Raw genomic sequence first — 16,709 nt, forward strand, 5'->3', positions numbered from 1 at the left:
AGGATCAAGTCCTAGTTATGGACACTCCTACAACACCAGCTCAGGCACCAGCTGTGCCCATTGTGATTCCGGGTCTTCAGGAGGCCTTGGCTCAGACCTTATCAGTTTGCACTGGCCTAACTCAGGCGATTTCAGCCACTACAGCTGCAACTATTTCTCAGGCCGGGGGAGGCAATCAGACTCCCACCGCTCGCACACCTAAGAAGGTCGTGCAGGGACTTCAGACGCCGGGGGCACATCTAGCCCGGCCGGTTGCAACTGCTTAGGACTATGTAGTTCCTGCCATGCTGGAGGATGAGCAGCGTAGGTTGGAGAGATTTGGTAGACTGCAACCTCCGACCTTCAGTGGCGTAGAGGGCAAGGATGCCCAGGGTTTCTTAGATAAGTGTCAGAGGATGCTTTGTACAACGGGTATTTTGGAGACTAGTGGGGTCGCTTTTACTACTTGTTAGTTTTCTAGAGCTGCCTTTACTTGGTGGGAGGCTTTTGAGAGGCGTAGGCCTGTTGGTGCAGCACCCCTTACCTGGCAGCAGTTCTCCGTTATCTTTTTGGAAAAGTATGTGTTGCAGTCCCGTAGGGAGGAGCTGCATAGGGAGTTTGAGTAGTTGCATCAGGGAGAAATGACTATGACGTAGTACGAGATGAGGTTCTCTGAGTTAGCTCGTCATGCTATTTGGATGGTTCCGACAGATAGAGAGAGGATTAGGAGGTTTGTTGATGGCCTCACTTATCAGCTTCGTATTCTCATGACCAGGGAGAGGGTGATTGGTGCTACTTTCGAGGAGGTTGTGGATATTGCATGTGAGATTGAGTCTGTTCGTTGCCAGGAGTGAGAGAAGAGGGAGGCCAAGAGGCCTCGAGGATCTTGTAGTTATAGTGGTACTCCGTCGAGAGGTCAGTTTTAGCACAGTAGAGGTCGTCCATTCAGACATGTTCAACCAGCTCGCCCAGGTTATCGTGGGGCGTCATCGGGTCATGGTTCCCACAGTTCTCATCAGGGCCAGTCATCACTTAGTGCCCTTCCAGCTCAAAGTTTGTCCCGTGCTCCATCAGTTCAGGGCTCTTCTATGCCGAGTACATCTGCTAGTCACTCCGGTGCGAGGGGTTCCCTTCAGTCCCCCTCTCCAGCACCTGGGAGTTGTTATGAGTGTGGAAAGTTGGGTCATATGTGGAGGCAGTGTCCTCGTCATCTTGGGGGTTTATCTCAGTAGAAGGGTCAATTATCGGCTTCAGAGCTAGTTACTTCACCACCACCCACCCACCCAGCTAGGGGTGGAGGTCAGTCAGCTAGGGGTCGCCCTAGACGGGGAGGTCGATCAGAGGGCAGTCAGGACAGTTTCTATGCACTTCCAGATATACCCGATGCTATTGCTTCAGATGTTGTTATTACGGGTATTGTTTTAGTCTGCCACAGAGATGACTCTATATTATTTGATCCCGGTTCCACCTTTTCTTATGTGTTATCATACTTTGCTCATTATTTGGGTATGACCCATGAGTTTCTTGCTTTACCTGTTCATGTATATACCCCGGTGGGCGATACTATTATTGTAGACTGTGTGTACCAGTCGTATGTGGTGACTATTGGGGGTTTGGAGACCCGAGTGGATCTATTATTATTGAGCATGGTGGATTTCGATGTCATTTTGGGCATGGATTGGTTATCTCCGTGTCTTGCTATTCTAAACTGTCATACTAAGACAGTCATATTGGCTATACACGGATCGAGTGGCAAAGTGTGACTGATTATGTTCCTAGTAGAGTGATCTCATTCTTGAAAGCCCATCGTATGGTTGGGAAGGGTTGTCTTTCGTATCTAGCCTTTGTGAGGGATGTCGGTGCTGAGACTCCCAGTATTGATTCTATTCCAGTTGTGAGGGATTTTCCCGATGTGTTTCCTGCAGACCTACCGGGCATGCCACCGAATAGGGATATTGATTTTGGTATTGACCTGATGTCGGGCACTCAGCCCATCTCTATTTCGCCGTATCGTATGGCACTAGCGGAGTTGAAGGAATTAATGGAGCAGCTTCAGGAACTCCTTGATAAAGGGTTCATTCAGCCTAGTGTGTCACCTTGGGGTGCGCCGGTTCTATTTATGAAAAAAAAGGATGACACTATGAGGATGTGCATTGATTATAGGCAATTGAACAAGGTAACAATTAAGAACAAGTATCCTTTACCTCGCATTGATGATTTATTTGACCAACTTCTGGGAGCGAGAGTGTTCTCCAAGATTGATCTCCGCTTAGGTTATCACCAGTTGAAGATCAGGGACTCAAATATTCTTAAGATAACTTTCAGGACCCGGTATGGTCATTATGAGTTCTTGGTGATGTCTTTTGGGCTGACTAATGCTCCAGCAGCGTTCATGCATTTGATGAATAGTGTGTTCCGGCCTTATCTTGACTCATTTGTCATAGTCTTCATTGATGATATTCTAGTATATTCACGTTGTTAGGAGGAGCACGTAGAGCATCTAAGAGTTGTGTTGCAGAGATTGAGAGAGAAGAAGTTTTATGCAAAATTCTTCAAGTGTGAGTTTTGGCTTAGTTCAGTGGCTTTCTTGGGGAACGTGGTGTCCAGTGAGGATATTCAGGTTGATTCGAAGAAGATAGAGGCGGTTCAGAGTTGGCCCAGGCTGTTCAACCACAGAGATTCACAACTTTCTTGGTTTGGTGGGTTATTATCGCAGGTTTGTTCAGTGAATCTCATCTATCGCATCGCCCTTGACCAAGTTGACTCAGAAGGGTGCTTCATTTGTATGGTCGGACGAGTGTGAGGAGAGCTTTCAAAATCTCAAGACAGTTTTGACTACAGCTCTAGTGTAAGTTTTGCCATCAGCTTTAGGTTCATATACCGTGTATTGTGATGCTTTGAGAGTTGGTATTGGGTGTGTATTGATGCAGTAGGGTAGAGTTATTACTTATGCTTCTCGTCAGTTGAAGCCCCATGAGAAGAACTACCCCATTCATGATTTGGAGTTGGCTGCCATAGTTCACATATTGAATATTTGGAGGCATTACTTGTATGGTGTGTCTTGTGAGGTATTTACTGATCATCGTAGCCTCAAACACTTATTCAAACAGAAGGATCTAAATTTGAGGCGGCGGAGATGGTTGGAGTTGCTTAAGGATTATAATATCACTATATTGTTCCATCTAGGAATGGCCACTGTGGTGGACGATGCTTTGAGCCGAAAGGTAGTGAGTATAGGGAGTTTGGCATATATTCCAGTTGGGGAGAGACCTCTTGCAGTTGATGTTCAGGCCTTGGCCAATTGGTTCGTGAGGTTAGATATTTCGGAGCCCAGTTGGGTATTGGCTTGTGTGGTTTCTCGGTCTTCCTTATATGATCGCATCAGAGAGTGCTAGTATGATGATCTGGATTTGCTTGTGCTTAAGGACAGAGTTCAGCATGATGATGTCTGAGATGTGACCATGGTGATGATGGGGTGTTGAGGATGCAGGGCCGGATTTGTGTGCCCAATGTGGATGGGCTTCGGGAGTTAATTCTGTAGGAGGCCCATAGCTCGTGGCATTCCATTTATCCGAGTACCGCAAAGATGTATCAGGATTTGAGGCAGCACTATTGGTGGAAAAGAATGAAGAAAGACATTATGGGATTTGTAGCTCAGTGTCTCAATTGTCAGCAGGTGAAATATGAGCATCAGAGATCGGGTCGCTTGCTTCAGCGGATAGATATTCCAGAGTGGAAGTGGGAGAGGATCACTATGAACTTTGTTATTGAACTTCCAGGGACTTTGAGAAAGTTCGATGCTATTTGGGTGATTGTGGATCGGCTGACCAAGTCCGCGCACTTCATTCTTGTGTGCACTGCCTATTCTTCAGAGCGGTTGGCAGAGATCTATATTCGGGAGATTGTTCGTTTGTATGGTGTCCCAGTTTCCATCATTTCAGATCGCAGTTTTAGAGGTCTATGCAACGAGAGCTGGGTACTCAGGTTGAGTTAAGCACAGCTTTTCACCCTCAGACGAACGGGCAGTCCGAGCGCACTATTTAGATATTGGAGGAGATGTTACGCGCTTGTGTCATTGATTCGGAGGGTCATAGGATCAGTTTCTACCGCTTGCGGAGTTTTCTTATAACAACAGCTACTAGTCGAGTATTCAGATGGCTCCATATAAGGCTTTGTGTGGGAGGCGGTGTAGATCTCCAGTAGGTTGGTTCGAGCCCGGCGAGGCTAGGCTATTGGGGACAGACTTGGTATAGGATGCCTTAGAAAAGGTGAAGGTGATTCAGGAGAGGCTTCATACAGCGCAGTCGAGGCAAAAGAGTTATGCTGACAGGAAGGTTCGAGATGTGTCCTACATTGTTGGTGAAAAGGTTCTGTTGAAGGTTTCACCCATGAAGGGTGTTATGAGATTTGGGAAGGAAGGGAAATTGAGTCCGCGGTTCATTGGGCCTTTTGAGGTGCTTCGGAGGATTGGGGATGTGGCTTATGAGCATGCTTTGCCATCCAGCTTGTCGAGTGTACATCCGGTATTTCATGTTTCTATGCTCCGGAAGTATATTTGGGATCCGTCTCATGTTCTGGATTTCAGGACGGTTCAGTTGGATGATGATTTGACTTATGATGTGGAGCCAGTAACTATTTTGGGTCGACAGGCTCGAAAATTGAGGTCAAAGGATATAGCTTCAATGAAAGTGCAGTGGAGAGGTCGGCCCGTGGAGGAGGCTACTTAGGAGACCGAGTGGGAGATGCAGAGCAGATATCCTCACTTGTTTAAGGCTTCAGGTATGTTTCTTGACTCGTTCGAGGACGAACGTTTGTTAAAGCTGGGGAGGATGTGACGACCCGGCCAGTCGTCTCATGAGTTACCACTCCGTTTTCCTCTTTTCTGCTTTTTTATGCTTTGTTTATCCGTGTTTTATGGTATCGGGTTGGTCGGATCGAATCCGGAATGATTTTGGTAAGGTTTGAGATACTTAGTCTCTTTTGAGGAAACTTAAATTGAAAAAGTCAACCAGACATTGACTTATGTATTAGAGGGCTCGGATGTGAGTTCTGATGGTTCGGTTAGCTTCGGGAGGTGATTTGGGACTTAGAAGTGTGATCAGAATGAGTTTTGGAGGTTCGGAGTAGATTTAGGCTTGAATTGGTGAAGTTGATATTTTGGCGATTTCCGATTGATAGGCAAAATTTAGATATAAGGGTTGGAATGGAATTCCGAGAGTTGTAGTAGTTCCGTTGGATCATTTGGGATTTGTGTGCCAAATTTCAGGTCATTCGGACGTGGTTTGGTTGGATTTTTGATCAAAAGCGGAATTTGGAAACTTTGGCTTGTATCCGATGTGTTTTGGTTGATTTGATGTTGTTTGAGGTGTTTTGAAGATTGGTACAAGTTTGAATAAGGTTTTGGGATATGTTGGTACCTTTGGTTGAGGTTCCGGGGGTCTCGGGTGAGTTTCGAGGGGTTGAACAGATCATTTTTAAGTTAAGAAAGTTGCACATTTTGAGTTCCAACAGTTGCAGGCATTTTGGTCTTTGTGTTTGCGAGTGGACCCTCACGTTCGCGAAGGGTGAGGAAGGGAGGCGTCAGGTTTGGCCTTCGCATTTGCGAAGGGGAGTCCCGCGTTCGCGAAGGGCCGGAATTGTAAGCATCACATTCGTGAGAGGCTTGGTCGCGTTCGCGTAGGTTGGTGAAGCTGAGTCATCGCGTTCGCGATGGTAGGGTCGCGTTCGCGAAGAAGAGTTTTGGTCAACGGGATTTTTGTGATTCATGAACGCGAGGCTTTGACCGCATTTGCGAAGAAGGAAATTAGGCCTAGGCAGAAGGTTTAAAAGGTCGTCTTGTCCGCGAAAGTGGGATTTATTTCTTCCATTGTTGGTCGTTTTTGGAGCTATTTGAAGTAGATTGAAGAGGGATTCAAGGGGAATCACTTGGAGGTAAGATTCTTGGACTTAAAACTTGATTCTAATGTGAATTCCACCTAAATAATCATGGAAATTAAGCCAAAAATTGAAGAACTAGGGCTTGAGAATTTAGACCTTTGATTGAGGATTTGAAAGACCATTTGAGGTCAGATTTCAGAACTTTTGATATGTAGAACTCGTGGGGAGATAAGGAATCTATTGATGTAAAAATTATCGATTTTCGAGACATGGGACCGGGGGTCGGGTTTTGGTAATTTCGGGATTTATGTTGTAAATTGATTATTTTCGCTTGGGCTTCGTTCCCTTAGCATATTTTGACGTCCTCGTTCTGATTTGGGATAGATTCGACGCGAGTGGAGGCCGAATCGAGGGGCAAAGGCGTTGCGAGCTAGAGATTTGACCGGTTCGAGGTGACTAATTATTGTAAATGATGTTCTGAGGGTATGAAACCCCGGACTTGCACATCGTAGTGCTATATTGAGGTGAGGCACACACTTGATGACGAGCGTGGGGTCGTGCACTATTGGGATTGTGACTTAGTCCATCCCGGATGACTATTTTACCGCGTATTTGACTGAAATCTATTTGCTATCATCATTATTTGGGTTGAATGTCATATTTGGTCTTCGTGCCAACTATTTGAACCCTTCGGGGATTTTTACTGGTATTTCCTCAGTATTTTGACTTTATACTTGAACTCAGTCATGTTATATTTCACTACTTTTCGTACTGAGCCATGTTTACTCTGTTTTAACACTTACATGATCTTTTAAATGATATTTTTGGGCTGAGAATCATGTTTTACTATTGCCCGAGTGGCTTGTGAGGATTTTTGACTGAGTAAGGCCGAGGTCCTATGTTGTGAGGAAACATTTGATATTGATTATGAGGCCGAAGGCCTGAAATATGTACGCCACGAGGTGGCTTGATTGATATGAGGCCAAGAGCCTAGTGATGATGCCACGAGGTGGCTTGATATTGCGCTTGGGCCGTAAGGGGCCCCTCCAGGAGTCTGCACACCCAGTGAGCACAGGTACCTATTATGATGTGAGATTGAGTCCGAGGAGCTGGTATTGTTCTGTGATGTTGCCTGAGGGGCGGTTTTATTGATACAGTGCCCGAGGGGCGAACCTTTACGTGTTTATTTTTCCTTAATTGCCTGTCAACTATCTGCTTACTTGTTGAAAAAGGATTTTACTTATCTTTTAACTGGTTTACTATTTTTAAATGGTTTTACTACTTCATTATAGAATGCCTTATGTCTTACGTGTTTTCTTGCTTTCAGTCTTTATTTACATTTGTTACTCATTGATTTGGAGTACTCACTTTACTCCCTGCACCCTGTGTGCAGATTCAGGCGTAGCTGGTCTCGCTCCAGTGTGCTGATCATTTCCAACTTCAGGCAGATCCGAGGAGTCTTTAGGTAGTTGTTGGCGTTCACAGCCCGGAGCTCCTCCCTATCTCTTTTCCTTTATGTCCTTAGTTTTGTACTAAACTCCGTAGTTACTTTGGGGTAATTTGTGTCGTTAGATGCTCATGACTTGTGACACCCCGGTATCAGGCTGTGTTTGAGCTGTATTCCGCACATTATACTATCTTTTGCTTAGACTTTGGTTTATTAACTCATGCTTAGACTGTTTATTACTGTTTAACTGCTTAAAAAGTTAATTGGGTTTAATTGGCTGGCCTAGTCTTCACGAGAGACGCCATCACAATCGGGTTCGGGTTCAGGTTCGTGACAATTGCAATAGTAATACCCAATAAGGAGTCGGGGTCGAATTCCAAAGGGAGCTATACATGGGATTTAGAAGTATAGATTCAGTGTATGAATATGAACTATCTCAATTTACACTTCCGCAAATTGGTTTTTGTTCTATGTCTATTTTAATCTAAGATTGCAAGATTAAGAAATGAAACTGTGAAATTATTTTTGTTGTTTTTCAAGTTTTGTAAAAAGTCTAGGGCTATGACCATCACCTAGGTGTTTGCCTAATGGGATTTAAACCTTAATGCTTGTTTTGTTGGTTGGGGTATATTATAACTATCAACACTCAATTACACACTCAATACCTCTTGGTCAGAGAGTGATTTTGCCCAATTTGGCTTTCTCAAGTCCAAATGGGTATTGCACAAAACGGCTGATAAAAGCTCAAGTCGAGTTATTATTATCTCTAGGTTGAACCCTTTAATTGGGATTATCAATTTCTCAATTGACCCAATTTCTTGTTAGCCAAGTTTTCCTAGACTAAGTCTCTCTTTCTCAAGTAGAGACTAAGTCAAATAGGCATGAACTAATGTTTGTAACCATTAATTCCACAAGTTAAAGCATGAACAAGGCTAAATAATAAACACCCAATCATAAACAAGTACTAAATCAAACACCTAGAAGGTTTACACACTAGGGTTGGGTCACAACCCTAGTAAAAGTCTAGCTACTCATGCTTGAAATTGAAGAAATAGAAGAAGATATGCTAATTAAACTCATATTGTAAATTCAAAATGACAAAATGTATGTTAAAATAACTCAAAAAATGAAAAACTACTAAAAGAAGTAAGGAGAAATGGATACTATAGCTGTTGATGTCAAAAGTTGACCTAAAAAGTGAAACTCTTCTACTTATACAGGGCTAGAAATTTCAGACAAAAATGCCCTTTTGGAGGTTCTGCGGCCGCACAATTCCATGTGTGGTTCGCGCTTTTCTTCATCTTAACAGGATTGGAACTCTATGGTCGCACAATTCTGGACTGCGGCCCTACAACACCCTTTCTGCGGTCTGCAGATTTGTAACTGATGTTGCACCTTGCTCTTTTACAGTCCACAAAATTGTAATTGCGGCCGCATAGCTTTTCTTCTGCAACCGCACAATAATTGTGTGGTACGCACTTTTGATGGTCTTGAAATACATACTCTCTAAACTTTTCTCTTAACCCAGCTTCTATGGCCGCGCAATTCATGTGTGGGCCGCACTTTGCAACTTTTTCTGCTGGCCTTTCATTCATAGTCTACGTCCGGAGATGATATTCTGCGGTCCACACTTTTGAGCTTCTATGCCTTTTGTGTCATTGAGTTTAGATTACTCCTTCTTGAGTTGGATTTCATCTCGGGAGTTCACTTTCCAATATTCCTGTAATTAAGTACATTTCATCAATTTTCAGGAACATAATCGAACGTTTTTAGACTAAAACAAAAGCTAAAAGGTGCAAATAAGTAGTCAAAATCTCCACTTATCAACTCTCCCAAACTTAAGTCTTTGCTTGTCATCAAGAAAATAAAATAGTTCCCGCCTCCAAAAGTTAAAGGACATTATAACCAGCTATGGGTGAATCCTTCACACCTCAGTTGGAACCAACAATTACCCACACCACTCATGCATTATTGACAAGGCAACACATTAAACATTTATGTACATATAGCTCTAATGTGAGATTCGAGCATCAAGGGTTGTCTTAGCTCATCAAGGACTTCCGCTCTATCTTATAGGTCATGGTGGATCCCAAACTCCTCCACCTCTACTCTCCATTTGCCAAGCTCACTTAAGAATTTAGCACTCAATTCAAAATAAGGACAAGTTCACTCATCTGTCTCAAGAAAATGTCACAAGCACGACTTCTGGTACCATAAGCTTGCCCTCATGTAAATCACAACTAATGTATCTCACTCGGCTTGAAATCAAGTAGGGCTTCTATCGGGATGAAGTCTTTTGGATTAGGGATTGATATAATATGGATAAGTGGTTACACCTTCCTTAAGCACTTTATCTTTCAATTCTCGGCTCACACATTACCTATTCTTTTAGGCATTTTATTTTCCTTGGGGGACTAGAGAGACTTAACATCACTCTTTATTGATCATTTCATTCATATTTCTCCATGTTTGGGATCATTGCCTTTTCTTTGAATCCCTTCAACTCTTTTATTTATTCACATTTTTTGCATTCTTCTTTTTATTCTTTTCTTTTCTTTGCCTTTCCTTCTCGTCATTCCTTTTTCTCTTTCTGTGATTTAATACCTTCTTTCAATTTCCTATTCTCTCCCCCAAACTTAAGTTTTTAGCCAATTGTTTCACATGAGTGTTAAAGAAAGCTCGGGTGCCAAGACAAGGTCATTATAGAATGGGTAAATGCTTGAAAACATGGTTTCCAAGGGAGAAAGTCTAAAGGCTCGAAGGGGTTGACTAGGGATGACATCACTGGTAGGCAATAAAAAGCTCAAACGAGCCAAGGAAAGCCTACAATCACTTCTCAAGTCAAGTAAAACTTACTGTCATACCTCCTTTTTCCTACCCCGAGAAGGGGTATAAGGGAGTTTTTTCCAATTTAAGTGACAATCGAAATGGGATTATTTATAGTAAATTCAGAGTCACCACTTGGGATAATTTATGGTGTCCCAAGTCACCGGTTTAAAATCCCGAATCTAGGAAAGCTGACTCTATTTATGGTCTGCGAACACTGATATCCGGGTAAGGAATTCTATTAACCCGGGAGAAGGTGTTAGGCATTCCTGGATTTCGTGGTTTTAGCACGGTCGCTCAACTGTTAATATTGGCCCATTTACTTGATTTTAAAACATCTTTAAAACTTATGTGTACTTTTATTCTTTTTAAACTACTTTTAATCTGATTGTTATACAACTAATTACTTTGATTACACATCACGAATCGTGTCATGGGAACCGTACCCACAATCCACAACGTGTTTATTTTATTGATAAGATTCAATTGTGGCCGGGTCACATAAATGTACCCCTGGATTTTAGAAATTAAGAATCACAACTGTGTCACGGGAACCGTACCCGCATCTATGACAGTTTATTTAATTAATGCGCCTAAAGCAAATTACGAGAGTTCAGGGCATTTTTCTACATTAGTTAAGATGATCAATATGAGGGCCATAGATTATATGATTCAAATGTATAAATGTCATGCCTCAATTTCTTTCAAAGGAATTGCATTCAATTAAAAGAACTACAGATATTCATATTTTTAAAACTAATTAGGAATCACAACTGCGCCACGGGAACCGTACTCGTAATTGTGATGATTTTAATTATGTGCCTAAAGCAAACTATGAATGTTCATAAATTATCTAAGTTGCAATATTAGTGAGGTCCATGGATGATTTAATTATGGATGGCATGCCTCAGTCTATTTTTTCTTTTGAAAAGAATCACATTTAATTGCAGCAACTAAAGATATTCGAGATTTGTTCATTTCCTATGTTAGAGATTACTGCGAAGATTCCCAATTATACCTCAAAAGGGGATTCTGATTTAACAACTATACAAAGGGACACACAAGGCTTATTTAACAATCTTTGGACTCCATTCTTTGGACTAACAAAACATCAGGATAACTGAAGCTTCAAAACAGATCCCCAAAGTGAAACTTAGATGCACAAATACCCTCCCAGCACGTTATAATACAGCCCATACTTGAAAAAAACCATGTAATCAAGTTACACTCAAAGGATTTTATAGCATGAATTCATACATGGACAACGTATCTATTATATACATTTTAAAGCTAACTTCTAATATGCTGAAAGGAAAATAGGGAAGGAAAGAAAACAAAATAAGATAGACTTAAACTCATGAAATCAATCCACAAGCTCCAAAAAAACATCTAAAAGTGACAGCAGCAAATGAACCCAAAACTTCATGTTCATGATTCTAATGACCACAGGGTTCAGCCTTACATACCTGTTACAGCAAAAAATAAACAAAAGCCTTGAAAGTCAACCTAGAGCAACACCCAAATGACAAGCAATAGCAGAGATCAATAGTGAAAACCACAGTTCAAAACAGCCTCCACCCAGCAATTTCAGCTTAGAGTTTTTTGTAAATTTCCAGAAAATACCACCTCCAAACCTTGTTTTTTTTAGAGAAAAAGGAACATTAAGCTCACCAATTCTAGTCTAAGAGATTTCTGCCGTTTCTATCTTTTTTCTCTACTCTAGAATTCAGGGAAATGAAGCTTTATAAAGGGGAGTTAGGGCAGTAGAGATTGGTTTTTTATTTCTTTTTAGTCCCCCCCCCCTTTTACTTTACCCCCTAAGTCCCTTAAAGGAGCAAATCTGACCCTCCCTTTCCTTGGCATGCAAGCCTTCCCCCATTTCTATAAACTTCTTCCAACGGAAAAGATTCCTCATACCAAATCCCTATAGTACCCATGCATGGCCTAGTGTTTGTTTCCCCAAAATGAGTCAATCATGGGTCAAATTGATCCAAGACTCAAAACGTATAAATGGGCCTCTTTTAACTAGGTCAGAGATGACCATGCAACCAATGTAGAAGCCCAATCGGAAAAAATGAGCATCAAACTCAATTACAACCTAGGCTAAACTGGACATTTAATCGAAAGAAAAGGAAGAAGAAGAAAAGAAAAGGGCCAAAGATAGAAAATAAGAAATCTGATCCATAAGTGAACCAACCAAACAAAAATACTTTAACAATTGAAGAATAACTCAACCTTATTGACTAAACCAGATAAAACTGACCAAAATAGAAAAATCAAACAAAACGGAGAAGAAGAAAACAATATTAACCCTAATGCAATTATCCAAAACAAATTATTTTAAAAATTTAGGTCAGCCAACAAACAAATGGACCAACTGAGATGGGAAGAACAGAAATAGACAAGCAAGAAAAGGAAAAGATATATACTATTTTTTGACGGTCTTTGGTCTTACATGGAGTCCGATGGGCTTTGAAACGAACAGAAATTGATGCTAATCAATTATTTTTAGGGAGAACAATCGATTGGCATGAATTCCGACTCATTATCAACTTTGAAATGCATTTTTACTTCGAAAGGCGGACGAATCAGGGTTCTTCAATTTCTGGATTAGATTCAAAATTGGGGAAAATAGATGGGGGGGGGGGGGGGTTTGGGGACAACTGTGACAAATTAAGGAACAGGGCTAGGTGGTGGTTGTGTGGTATAAAATTGGGGTTGATTAGGGTTATGTCACCGGCGGTGGGGTTTGGGGTTTTGAGGGCGCCGGGCCTGGCTAGGGTTTGGGTGGAGTTGAACAGATAGAGTTCAAAATAGGGGGGGGGGGTCTAGTTTTAGGACAGTTAAATATTTAATGACGGGTAGTTCCCATCTGTTAGATTAGATGGAATCAACGGATGGGATTTAATGAGCCTGGAAAGACGTCGTTTGGTATGGGACAGGGTTGGACCGGGTACTTGATTTGGGCTGGGGCGGATCGGTTGGATTTTAGGTTAATTGAACCTTGGCCCAATTCCAAAACCAAAGTAAGCCCTCTTCAACTTCTCTTCTCTTTTTTTTTGTTTTCTTTTCCTTTCTCTAATTAATTTAAAAAAACTAAATTAAATTCCTGAATAAATTTAAATTGTAAAATTGATCCAATTATCTAACTATAATATTTATAAAAATTAGTTGCTCCTAGATAAAAAGAGAATAATTACTAATCTAAAATTAAAAAGCTAAAATGTAAAAGTGAACCATTTTTTGTGATTTCATTTTATTAGAACACTTAATTGACTAATTAATCCTAAAAATATGGGAGCAGACTCTAAATGCAGTTCATGGCATTTTTTGTATTTTTTATGATTTTAATAAAAATAAAACATGCACAGAAAATGCAAACAATTAACACAAATTCCTACAAAATCCTATTAAATATTGTAAATAATTGGAAAAAAATTATTTCTTTAATTTGTAGGAGTATTTCACATAGGAAAAAAATCACGTGATCACAGCTTCCCCCTCTTTGCTCGGAAACACGAAGAGTTTTCGGGCAAAGATAAAGTGAGCGGATACGAGCGATTTTTGCCCGTTTGAATACTCCGTGTGAAGCATTTTTTGAAAGATCTGACTGAACCTTGCTTCTGAGGCTTCCTACATATCCTTGGCTATAAAGGAATCAGGTCAGTATAGTTCGAGAAGTTTTGGTAGCTGGGACTATCGGGAAGCTGTGATTTCACTGTTATTGTTGCTGCTATTGCTCGCTGAACTCCTTATTATACCAAGATAAAATAAAAAGAAGCTAGGCTAAACTATGATTTATGAATTACAAGAATCCTATCTACCATCTTCAAACTTGGTCTTGCTGCCTCTACAGTTCCGTTATACATCTTGAACTGTCGACCTGTACTCTCGAGGTGAATTTCTGTTGTTGCTAACGCAAATTGAATTCTGAAATGGGTTCTCTTGTTTTCCAGGTGGGCGCCTGATTGTCAAAACTTGAACTGTATTCCCTTGTTCTGCAGGTGGGAGCCTGATTGCCAAAACTTGAATTGTATTCCCTAGCCTGATTGCCAAAACTTGAACTATATTCCCTTGTTCTCCAGGTGGGCGCCTGATTGCCAAAACTTGAACTATATTCCCTTATTCTCCAGGTGGGCGCATGATTGTCAAAACTTGATTGTATTCCCTTGTTCTCCAAGTGGGCGCCTGGTTGCCAAATCTTGAACTATATTCCCTTTGTTCTCTAGGTGGGTACCTAATTGCCAAAACTTGAATTGTATTCCCTTGTTCTCCAGGTGGGCGCCTGATTACAGCAAAACAAACAAAACAAAGAAACCTTTCTGCCCCAGTTTGTTATCTGGGCGCATATGTGAGTGTTAATCGAATCATATTTCCCAAAATCTCTAAGAACTTAAAATCTAGATCCTATTATTCGGGAGGGTCCTGAATATTATCTTAAGAGTGAAAACTTTAAAGCCAACTTATATTTCCTCGAGGTAGAGCTTATTCTAGATCTTGTTACCCATGAATGTCCTGAAATTTAACTAACCAGGAGGGTCCTGAGAACTTCAAATTAAATCCCATTATCCAGGCGGGTCCTAAAGATTTACGATCGAACCTGTCCGGTACATGCTTTCCTCACGGGGGGTTCCTCCGGAACAAACAAAATTTTGTGCCCCTGTTTCAATCAAAGAAAACTTTATCAGTTTGAAAAACATGGTAGTTAGTCTGCGACATTCTTGCTGAAGGTGGCCTTTCTACTGTCGTGCTTCGTTCTAACTGGTTGCTTTGAACTGGCTAAGAATTGTTTGACTTTCTGGCTGAATCTCACCCACGGGACCCTGAATGACCCGTGTGACCTGCACTCACCAGCTGTTTTATATTTTTGTCATTCCCTTGTATTTCCCACAAAATTCACAAACCACTCGATCCCTTGAACTTTCACTAACACTTTATTTTCCATTTTTGCATTGCGCTATTTCTGGTATGTTTTGGCCGCACTTTGCTTTGTGCAATTTGGAAATTGGTAGTAAGTTTTGAAATCCTTTATTACTTGCTTAAACAAGGCTGACATTGGAAAATCCTTAGAGAAGTAAACCCAAAAGAAATGAAATGCAATGACTTCGAGAGTTAGGAATAAAGAAAAAAAAATCCAAAACTGGATGACTGTTTGAAGGAGAAAAGGAAAAGAGACTTATCTGAGTGAAGCAGCTGGAACCAATGATCATGACATGCATTTCGGATTAATCATCCCAACCTATTCAACCAATCACCTTTTAGTTGTCATACTTTATGCCCCGAGATTCCATATTCCAATCTCTTTGCAAAGTCACCGACCTTGTTCAGCTTGAGGCGCCCTGAAGGGTTTTCACCAACAAACCTCTCTCATTTGTTCATCTCTCAACTCACTGTTGCCTTACGGTGCCCGTAAAGTATTTCACCAATAAGACTCTCTCATTTTGATTTCTCTCATCTTCCCGCCGCCTTAGGGTGCCCGTGAGGGTTTTCACCAATAGGACTCTCTCATTTATTCATTTTCCCTTGTGCAGCACGAAGTGTTGCTCCTGATGCGAATCATACCTCTATCTCGCTCGACTTGGCACTCTCAAATATTGGTCGGAAGGTCTTTCTTTGGACCGTAACATGGGCCTTTGGATGGGGTTAGAAAGAAAGGATAAAGGCTCAAAACAACTTGAATGGGTTTACAACTACATCTTTTGGAATCAGATCTTTTACAGAACCACAACTTCTGCCCCAATTTCTTTGCCTGGGGACTTTTGAATTTTTATTTTGATGGTACCGAACCGTGAGGCTGCCTATGTATCTTTAAAAGGAATCGGGCCGAACGTAGTTCATGTCATAGGAATTGCTTTGTTTCTGTTGCTTTTCTCTTTTTCCTTTTCTTTCTCTCTTTTTTTCTTTTCGTTTCTTCTCTTTTTTTTTTCTTTACTCTTTTTCCATTCTTTTCTTTCTCTTTTTCTCTTCTCTCTTTATATTTTATGTATATGTACTTCTAACTTTGCTTCTAATTCCAAATAAGGGGTATGAAAGAAAATAAATAAGGCTCAAGAGGGGTAACAAAGGATAAAGTATTTAGATAACAGAATAAAATGCCTTCGTCATTCCAATCTTCAAAATATGCCAAGTACAAACAACACAATTTAAACCAAAGAAATCATACATAATATCTTTTGACCACATTAGAATTGATAGCCGTATCTATACATTTGCCTTCTATATCTGTTAAATACAAATCACCATTGGACAACACTCTCGCTACAATGAATGGCCCCTGCCAATTTGGGGCGAACTTGCCTTTCGCTTCAGCCTGATGTGGAAGGATGCGTTTCAATACTTGTTGACCCACTTTAAATTTCCGAGGACGCACCTTCTTGTTGTATGGTCTTGCCATTCTCTTTTGATACAACTGGCCATGACACACTGCTGCCAATCTTTTCTCGTCAATCAGACACAATTGCTCCCAACAGGTTTTGACCCACTCATCATCATCAATTTCGGCTTCAGTAACAATCCGAAGGGATGGAATTTCAACTTCCACGGGTATCATTGCTTCAGTGCCATATACCAACAAATAAAG

The sequence above is a fragment of the Nicotiana tabacum genome, chromosome 1 (assembly GCF_000715075.1).
Source record: "Nicotiana tabacum cultivar K326 chromosome 1, ASM71507v2, whole genome shotgun sequence".
NCBI classification, from domain to species: domain Eukaryota; kingdom Viridiplantae; phylum Streptophyta; class Magnoliopsida; order Solanales; family Solanaceae; genus Nicotiana; species Nicotiana tabacum.